Below are 10,191 nucleotides of genomic sequence, written 5' to 3' on the forward strand. Positions count from 1 at the left end.
TATATATATATATATATATATATATATATATATATATATATATATATGTGTGTGTGTGTGTGTGTGTGTGTGTTTTTTTGTTTTTTTTAATGTCGGATCACCCTGGTATATTTGAAGGAACGTCACAGCTCCTTTTTGCCTCTAGGCCCAACCCAGGGCCATTTCAAGGCAGTTAATTTATTTATAGCCGACAACTATATTCTGTATGTGTCAAAAAAACACATACAGCTAAAAAAACATTTGACACACACACACACACACACACACACATATATATATACACACACACACACACACACACACACACACACATATATATATATATAGAGAGAGATGATAGAGATAGATAATAGTTTATAAATAGACAAATGTAGATGGTATAGTGACGTAGATATAGTTGTAGATGATGGATATAGAGATAAAGATAGTGATAGTGCTAAAGATGATAGAGATGGTAGAGATGGTGGAGGTAGAGACGTAGATACAGGCATATAGTTGTAGCTGTAGATTCTGTAGTTACATATACATGAAGATAGTTTTTCAAAATATTTTTGTGCTTTATGTATTTTATAATTTTTTAGCTTTTGTTTACATATTAGGCTAAATATTTAATTTGATTTGGGTTATGGACTTGGATGCCTGTTTGCAGAAGGAAAGACTTCTTTTTCAAGGAGCTAAAAGTGAAATAAGCCTCGAGGCATTGGTGTGCAGAAAGAGGCTCAAAAGGGATTTTCTCTAAAACCTATGTAGTCTTTATCTGATAGATATGCAGAGTGTGATTTACTCTGGCAAGATTCCTGTCTCTAGGCAAACAGCAATAAAGAAGTTGTTCTGAACAAATTGTTGTATTGGTCTTGATTTCCTGCACTTGACCACTTGATAGTTATACCCAGCAGCCTCATCATGGATTATTTTCTTTTGGGAACTCTACGGGCAGAGGGAAAGGTTTACCAGCTTGGAAACAGCTCTTGGTGCTGAAAGTCAGGTGGGTGGTAGAGCTCCTGGAAGTTCCACCAGTGTCAGTATGCAAGAACTTACTGTGTTTTTTGGAGTTAAGACACATCTTTTTACCTCCCCAAAGTGGGTGAAAGTTCGGATGCTTCTTATACACTGAATGTAGCCTCACCCAACCACCCCCACCCTTTGGTTTCTGCCTCCCAGCAATTTCCTTCTTGCAGCAAACAGAACAGAGCCTCATTAGCACTAACAATTGATATCCGCCTCCTGACTACCAGCTGATTCAACACAGGCAAGGTACGTGCTAGTTAAACCAGCTGCAAGGAGGCAAATACGGTAAATGGAAATGAGATCATAGTAAGAAATGATTCTTACTTGGGACTCTATCCACTGAACGATTTGAGCAATAGATAAATGATTTAACAACTACATCTGGAACTACTAAGATTCTTGTTGTTGAACAAGGAATTACAAAGTGCCTCATTTAATTTTAACAAAGATGCAATTCTAGGTTCAAATGTGATCCTTAAGTCAACTCACTGGCTACTTGTATTATTTATATTTCATTATGAACCAATCGCTAATGATGAGCACAAAATTTATATAAATATCTTTTCTTCTGTATAGACATATTAACTTAGATTTTGTGAATCTCCATTGAAAGACACAGTTTTCCCTGAGATATTAATGGTCCTGCTTCAACTTCAAAATAATACACATGCTGTTATTAGCTAAAAGTAAGTAAAGTGGTCCCTTGACTTTCGCAGGGGATACGCTCCAAGACCACCCACAAAAGTCAAATTTCCGCAAAGTAGAGACGGTCCCTTCCTTCCTTCCTCCCCCTCCCTCCTCCATTCCTGGTTTTACTTACCCCCAGAAGCCGCAGGGGCAACAGAGTGACAAGCTGGGGGCTTTGCTGCGTGGCGGTGGGCAGCAGTAAGGCTCGGCTTCAAGTGGAGTATACCAACGCTCTGAGAATTAAAGGGGAGGGATTGGGAGGCTGGGGCGGAAGCGGAGCTTTTATTTAAAGAAGCAGGATGGCTGCGGTGGGAGGGGGAGGAGAAGAGTTAAAATGCACGGTATTGTACATCAGGCGGCAGCGGGAAAACGTTCAAATGTTCAAAAAAACCATGGAGTGTTTATTTGTTTTTTTATTTGATTTGATTGATTGATTTGGTTTGGTTTGGTTTGGTTTGGTTTGGTTTGGTTTGGTTTGGTTTGATTTGATTTGATTTGATTTGATTTGATTTGAATGCCTCCCCTCTCCAGAGACTCGGAGCGGCTCACAACAAAAAACATAGTACAAATCCAATAGTTAAAAAGCAATTTAAAACCCTTCATATAAAAACAGTCTTACATCCCAGACAAAAGAATCATACATGAAGCGGGAACGGCCCAGGGGAATCAATTTCCCCATGTCTGATGGCAGAGGTGGGTTTTAAGGAGTTTGCGAAAGGCGAGGAGGGTGGGGGCAATCCTAATCTCCAGAGGGAGTTGATTCCAGAGGGTCGGGGCCGCCACAGAGAACGCTCTTCTCCTAGATCCTGCCAGACGACATTGCTTCGTCGATGGGACCCAGAGAAGGCCCATTCTGTGGGACCTAACCGGTCGCTGGGATTCGTGCAGTAGAAGGCGGTCTTGGATATTAATATTAATATTTTTTGAAAACCTGTTGTATAGCCTTTCCGCGACAGTCGGAGACGTGAAAGTCAAAGGACCACTGTAATTAGCTACTGAATAAAGAAACTGCAGAAGAAGAAAATAATGTTAAATAACAAAGTCTCTGGGAAAGAAACCCTGAACACACAAAGCAGAAGTCAAAATCATCTAGAGCAGTGATTTTCAACCTTTTTTGAGCCGCGGCACACTTTTTACATTTACAAAATCCTGGGGCACACCACCAACCAAAATGACACAAAAAGACAGTAAATATTATTTATTTATTTATTTATTCAATTTTTATGCCCCCTTCTCCTTAGACTCAGGGCGGCTTACAACATGTTAGCAATAGCATTTTTTAACAGAGCCAGTATATTGCCCCCACAATCTGGGTCCTCATTTTACCCACCTCGGAAGGATGGAAGGCTGAGTCAACCTGGAGCTGGGGATGAGATTTTAACTGCTGACCTTCAGATTTACAGTATTTCTACATGTATTTATACATAGAACATACAATCCCATGTAACATCCCCTTATAAATACAGTCAATCATCAATCATCCCTCCTCAAATTTATACTACTGTCTCATTTCTGTCTCTCCCCCCGCCCCTTATATGTCTGTGTGTACTCAAACCATTTCCAAAACCAGGTGAGGGCTGGGGTTTTATTCTCTTTTATTCTTTTCAAAAACAGGTGAGGGCTGGGGTTTTTTTCTTATTATTTGGGTGCTTTTTACCATATGCTTCAAGAATCACCTCTCTCTCTTTTGTTTCTCCTCTCATTCTCTGCCTCAATCATTTTCTCATTTCTCCTCCCCTTTTTGTTCTCATTTCTCTCTCTCTCTCCTTTCCTCTTCCTATCTGTCTCTCTTGCTTTCTTTTTTCTCTCTCTCTCTCTTTCTTGCTTTCTTTCAGTATCTCTTGCTATCTCTCTTTTTCTCTCTTGCTTTTCTTCTCTCGTGCTTTTTCTTGTTCTTTCTCTCTCTCTGTTGCTCTCTCTCATTCTCTTATTTTCTCTCTCTCTCTTTTCTTTCTCTCTCTCTGTTGCTCTCTCTCATTCTCTTATTTTCTCTCTCTCTCTCTTTTCTTTCTCTCTCTCTTAGTCTCTCTCTCTCTCTTGTTCTCTCTTATTTTCTTTCTCTCTCTTGTTCTTTCTCTCTCTGTCATGCTTTCTCTCTCTTGTTCTTTCTCACTCTCTCTCTCTCTGTTGCTATTAGCACTCCGGATCGGGCAGGCAGAGACATCGACGAGAAGCCATGGGCGCGAAGGGGCTCCAGAGAAGGAAGGATCGGGCGGGGGGGGCTCCTGCAAGTGGAAGCCTCAGCCCTGGAGCCCCCTCGCGCCCATGGCTTCTCGTCGATGTCTCTGCCTGCCCGATCCGCGGGAGTGCTAATAGCGGCGGCGGGCAGGAGCCCCCCCCGCTATTCCCGCCGCCGCCGCTATTAGCACTCCGGATCGGGCAGGCAGAGACATCGACGAAAAGCCATGGGCGCAAGGGGGCTCCAGGGCTGAGGCTTCCACTTGCAGGAGCCCCCCCCGCTATTCCCGCCGCCGTCGCCGCCATTAGCACTCCCACGGGCGAGGGGGCTCCAGGGCTGAGGCTTCCACTTGCAGGAGCCCCCCCCGCTATTCCCGCCGCCGCCTCTATTACCACTCCCGATGCCACAAGTGAAAGCCTCAGCCGCTACTATTGCCATCCCGCCGAGTCCCAAGCTCACCTGCTGCAAAGAAGGAAGGCACGAAGAAGAAAGGCGCGAAAATGAAGGTGTGAAGAAGCAAGCCGGGACACTCAACTTCCGGTTTGGAAGCGGAACTTTGCGGCACACCTGACCTTGTCTCGCGGCACACTACTGTGCCGCGGCACAGCGGTTGGGAAACGCTGATCTAGAGAGCCAAACAAGATTTGCCAGTCAGTCCAATGGTCAGAATTTCTTGGCGGTGGGGGTGGTGAGTTGTCTTACATAAAAAATACACTATACTGAAACACAAGGACAGGGAAAGAGATAATTGCTTCCAATCCAGAAACTGGACTGGTCAGCACTCTCGCATTAACTCAAATTACAGCCAGCTCTTCAATTAAAGGAGTTGCTCTCTGTTTTTGCAAGAAGCCTCATTGAGATTTTCCGCTTGACTCTGTGCTCAAATCCCTGAAGGTTTGAATGACATATTTTCACTATCTGATTATTGAAACTATTCTGATAGCGCCTATTTTAAAATAAGCTTCTGTTCTGATCACTGAAGGGCCGCATTTACCTTTCTCTACTGGATCGGTCCCGGAGGCTGAAATGAGCACACACACACACGCATGAGAATTTGCTTCCACGCATGCATGGAAGCAAAGAAATCAGTGAAATTGCCGAAATCTCACACAAAGACACACTAACCAGTAACATTTGCGCACGGGATTAAATGGACAAAATTGTGAAAGTTTGCATTGTTTCCTGGCGTCATTTATTATTATTATTATTATTATTATTATTATTATTATTATTATTAGACTTGGGGTGGCTCACAGCAACGATAAAAACAATATATAATGACAAATCTAATACCGTAGTTAAACTCTAAAATAACAATAATACATTTTAAAAAGTCTAAAAACAAGGAACCCCAATATATAAAAAACATACATACAGTCATATCATACACAGAAAACTACATAGGCAGAGGGAGGTGTTTCAGTTCCCACATGCTTGACGACAGAGGTGGGTTTTAAGGAGTTTACGAAAGGCAAGGAGGGTGGGGGCAGTTCTAATCTCTGGAGGGAGCTGATTCCAGAGGGTCAGAGCCACCACAGAGAAGGCTCTTCCTCTGGGTCCCGCCAACCGACATTGTTTAGTTGACGGGACCCGGAGGAGACCAACTCTGTGGGACCTAACCGGTCGCTGGGATTCGTGCGGCAGAAGGCGGTCTCTTAGATACCCTGGTCCGGTGCCATGAAAGGCTTTATAGGTGATGACCATTTGCTTCACAAGCCAATCAGAATCACGTTAATGATGATATAGGAAGCATAGAAATAACAAAATGATGTGATACAGGGAAAATTTCTGCAAGCCAACAATCAATAACTCCACATTTCAGCCCAGAACTATATACATATATTTTCTTCTGTATAGCTGTCCTTAACTTAAGAGAAACTGAACTTAAAAGAAAAACTGAACTTAAAAGAAAATTGTTGTAACAGTTAATAACTGCTGCCATAAGATATTCCTCCTTTAAGTGGCCTGGACACCAGCAATTTAGCAATAGAACTTAGATTTATATACCTCTTCATGGTGCTTTACTAAGTGGGCTAAGTATAAGTTCAGGTTAGGCTGCATCTCAGTCTAACAACTTTCAATTACTTCTTCTTTAAGATATGATATTTTTAACTATTCCTTTTGCATATTCGTGAATCATGTTCGTGAATCATGTTGTGAGTAAATACATCTTGTTAAACGGAGAAGACTGGGAGCAATGTATGAGGAATGCAATTAAGAAAGATAAGGGGGAGGAAGAGGAATGTAGTGAATACGGAAGGGAAGAGAAATGGAGTTTCTTTGTTTATGAAATACTGCATTTAGTAAGAGTTATTTGTAATAGATAAAGTTCTACCAGAAACCAGAACACATATTATGTGCAATAACACTTGAAGTTGCAAAATTCATAGAAGAATATTCCACACATTCTTTTTATTATTGTGGGAAAGTTTGTAGCTTGGTTTAATTCCTCTTTCTGACTGTAACTGCATCAAGTACAAGCTAATGGGATTAATGGGTTTAATCAGAAAAAGATCTCATTTTTAGATTCCAAAGGAGACCGGCTGGTTCCATCTGGAGATTCTTCCTATCATCACCAGGTATGTCGGCAGTAAAAGCTGTTAAGGTCATTTACTATCTAAAAAACGTTCCTTTTTGAGACCAGGATAGGACTCATTAGTATGGGCTCCTAGTCTGCATTACTATTACTATTAGAAAAATCATTCCAATCTCCCATCTCTTCCCACTTATGACTGTATCACTGTAACTTGTTGCTTGTATCCTTACAATTTATATTGATTGTTGCCTGCCATGATTTGATTGCTTATTTGTATCCTATGACTATCATGAAGTGTTGTACCTTATGATTCTTGATGAATGTATCTTTTCTTTTTAGGTACACAGAAGCATATGCATCAAACACAAATTCTGTGTGTGTCCAATCACACTTCTTCCTTCCTTCCTTCCTTCCTTCCTTCCTTCCTTCCTTCCTTCCTTCCTTCCTTCTTTCCTTTCTTTCTTTCTTTCTTTCTCCCTTCCTTCTTTCCTTCCTTCCTCCCTTCCTTCCTTCCCTCCTTCTTTCCTTCCTTCCTTCCTTTCTTTCTTTCTTTCTCCCTTTCTTCTTTCCTTCCTTCCTTCTTTCCTTCCTTCTTTCCTTCCTTCCTTTCTCCCTTCCTTCCTTCCTTCTTTCCTTTCTTTCTTTCTCCCTTCCTCCCTCCCTCCCTTCCTTCCCTCCTTCTTTATTTATTTATTTATTTATTTACTTATTTATTTATTTATTTCCATTCATATATCTATCTAGTCCTACCAAGGTTTCAAAAAGGATAATTTTTATGGTTATCGAATTGTACTCTTGGTCTTTTGATTTCCTTAGTTTTGAATTACAAATAAGATTTATTGCTTGGTTGAAAGATAGGAAAGGCTATACCTATTTTGTGTGGACGGTGAACCAAGAATGATTTTGGATTCCCCAAGAACACAATTCCTTTCAACCATTTTGTCAATCAGAGGTTTGTTCAGTTCTGGAGACCTCACCTACAAAAAGATATTGACAAAATTGAATGGGTGCAAAGACGGGCTACAAGAATGGTGGAAGGTCTTAAGCATAAAACGTATCAGGAAAGACTTAATGAACTCAATCTGTATAGTCTGGAGGACAGAAGGAAAAGGGGGGACATGATCCAAACATTTAAATATGTTAAAGGGTTAAATAAGGTCCAGGAGGGAAGTGTTTTTAATAGGAAAGTGAACACAAGAACAAGGGGACACAATCTGAAGTTAGTTGGGGGAAAGATCAAAAGCAACGTGAGAAAATATTATTTCACTGAAAGAGTAGTAGATCCTTGGAACAAACTTCCAGCAGACGTGGTTGGTAAATCCACAGTAACTGAATTTAAACATGCCTGGGATAAACATATATCCATTGTAAGATAAAATACAGGAAATAGTATAAGGGCAGACTAGATGGACCATGAGGTCTTTTTCTGCCGTCAGTCTTCTATGTTTCTATGTTTTCTGTTAATAATTGTATTTCCCCTTAAACAACTATGCTTCAGGTGGTCCACTCTATCCACGGATTTGAACTCTTCCAAGCAAGTAAACAACACTTTTTACACAATGTTGCAGGAATTTAATGACTTAGCAGGTATGAACCAAAATAAGACTACATTATATATAAACTTTCCTTTCTTTTGTGGGTACTACTCTTAACAGAAACCTTTCCTAATGCTTTGTTATCTTATTCCAAAATTGAAACTCTATCAACAAATCCTGAGGTTGCAGATTGCATTGGCATTTTCTCACTGGAAGCTTTCAAGAAGGGATTGGACAGCCATTTGTCAGAAATGGTGCAGGGTCCCCTACCTAGGTGTGGGGGAGGTGGATTAGATATCCTACAAGGTCCCTACCAACTCTGTTAATTTATTAATCTGTGAATCCTTCACTGAATACATTCACAAAATGGTTTAGGATGGTATTTTTCCTAAAATAAGTCCTATGGAGAATTTAAGAATATCAACACACTGAGAACTGTTGCTTCCTGCAGTGCCACATCCTCCCTCAATAGTTCTTTGGAAAGACACAAGAGATGAAATCAATGCCTGTGTTCTTTTTTAATTAGAAAAAAATAATTTGAGGCCATAAAACATTTCTGATCATAAAGGAAAAACAAGGGTGTGTGTGTGTATAGTTTCATTTTCAAAGCAGACATTTTAATATATATATATTTTGAATTAATTATCTGGTTAAATAATTCTGGGGCAGCTGAGGGGATCACAAACTGAACATTATTGGATAATGGTCATTTGGGTAATGACAGGAGAAAAAAAAACCCTACTGGATATTGTTTTATCCCGCAGATTGAAAACAAAGGTGGAATCCATGGGCTGATATTTCAAATCAATCTTTTTATATAGCAAGCTCATTTATTGGCAGCTTCTCAGTGAGAGTAGTTAAAAGATAACAGTCTAGTTGCTAGGCTGCTGCTGAAGATCAAAGCTAATTGCAAATTCCTTTATGAGATAAGGAGTCTCCAGTTTCACTAACTTACAATTATAGCTGTCCAGCGTCTCCATAGACAAGGCACTTTTACGCCAAGGATTTTAATTGAGAAATAACAGTTGGCTAGCGTATCATGGATGGAACCCCAAACATCAATGGACTCCATTATAAAACATTGAAGCTCCACCCCAAATTTCCCATCTGCCACCCTTAAATTTCCTAGAGTTAGTGAACTACAGACCACTTCCTTTTCCAATACAAGTATTCTTGTCTTTTTCTTAGTCTTCTAAAGTGGGCATCTAGCAAAGGCTCATGGTCTTCCTCCTTCTCCTCTTCCTCTAAGACAGACCCTACTGTCATTGGCATATCTGCCACCTCTGGTGGTCCTTCAGGTTCATCCAGGTCTGTTTTCTCTCACTCTCACTCCCTACATCAAATAGCAATACCACTGGCCCAGTGTACCAAGATGAGCCTGGCTCATCCTTCTCAGAATCTATCATTACCAGAGTTTGTTGAGGACCACTCACAACACATACTTTTTAATATATATTGTTGGAAGAAATGTCCATCTGGGTTCAATTCCAAGTGGGGAGGTTCATTGGAAAGATGGTTTATTGATGAACAGGATCACATGGTTGGAGATCCTGGGCAAAGAAGGGGCATGATGCTCGGAGTACCTGGGTTTTATGCCCTCTGTTGGGCTTTGAATTTGAGCTTGTGTTCTGATTGGTTGTCAGTCTCCCATGGGGCCATGCAGGGATAACTTTGTAGTTGTCATTTGAGTCCCAGGCTTGGTTCACTCTTACTGGGTGATGAGGCTTGGGCAAAATTCCCACTATGGCTCTGCCCGAAGGAGGTAGATCTTTGTTATGTAGCATAGACTGCCCCATGCCTTAATGGTCCATTGACAAAGGGGTGCTGACTTTCTGCCTCCCTTTTAGGGGAAATATTCTGTCCTTTTAATATTTCCTAAAATATTTCATTTTTCTACGAGAGTGGTAGGTGCCAAATTCCTACAATATAGATTAGATTAGATTAGATTTATTGGATTTATATGCCGCCCCTCTCCGCAAACTCGGGGCGGCTCACAACAAGGTAAAAACAATACATAATAACAAATCCAATACACACCAATCCAATTACAATTTTAAACTAAAAAATTCATAAAAAACAACCCCAAAATATTAAAAAACATCCATACAATCAATCTAACACCAAAACAACATGGGCAAGGGGGAGATGTTTTAGTTTCCCCATGCCTGACGGCAGAGGTGGGTTTTAAGGAGTTTGCGAAAGGCAAGGAGGGTGGGGGCAATCCTAATCTCAGGGGGGAGCTGGTT

General features: G+C 40.8%; 1 long non-coding RNA gene across 1 annotated transcript in view; it reads left to right on the top strand.

Moving 5' to 3' along the window:
* Window positions 1–5,904: 5,904 nt before the first annotated feature.
* The window catches only part of LOC139165879 (uncharacterized), a 4,815-nt gene continuing 528 nt past the window's right edge, over window positions 5,905–10,191 (top strand). Inside the window, exons 1-2 of the long non-coding RNA XR_011558829.1 lie at window positions 5,905–6,453; window positions 7,909–7,997. This is a non-coding gene — a long non-coding RNA (uncharacterized lncRNA). The remainder of the gene's footprint in view (window positions 6,454–7,908; window positions 7,998–10,191) is intronic.

Source organism: Erythrolamprus reginae, chromosome 1, assembly GCF_031021105.1.
Source record: "Erythrolamprus reginae isolate rEryReg1 chromosome 1, rEryReg1.hap1, whole genome shotgun sequence".
Lineage (NCBI taxonomy): Eukaryota > Metazoa > Chordata > Lepidosauria > Squamata > Dipsadidae > Erythrolamprus > Erythrolamprus reginae.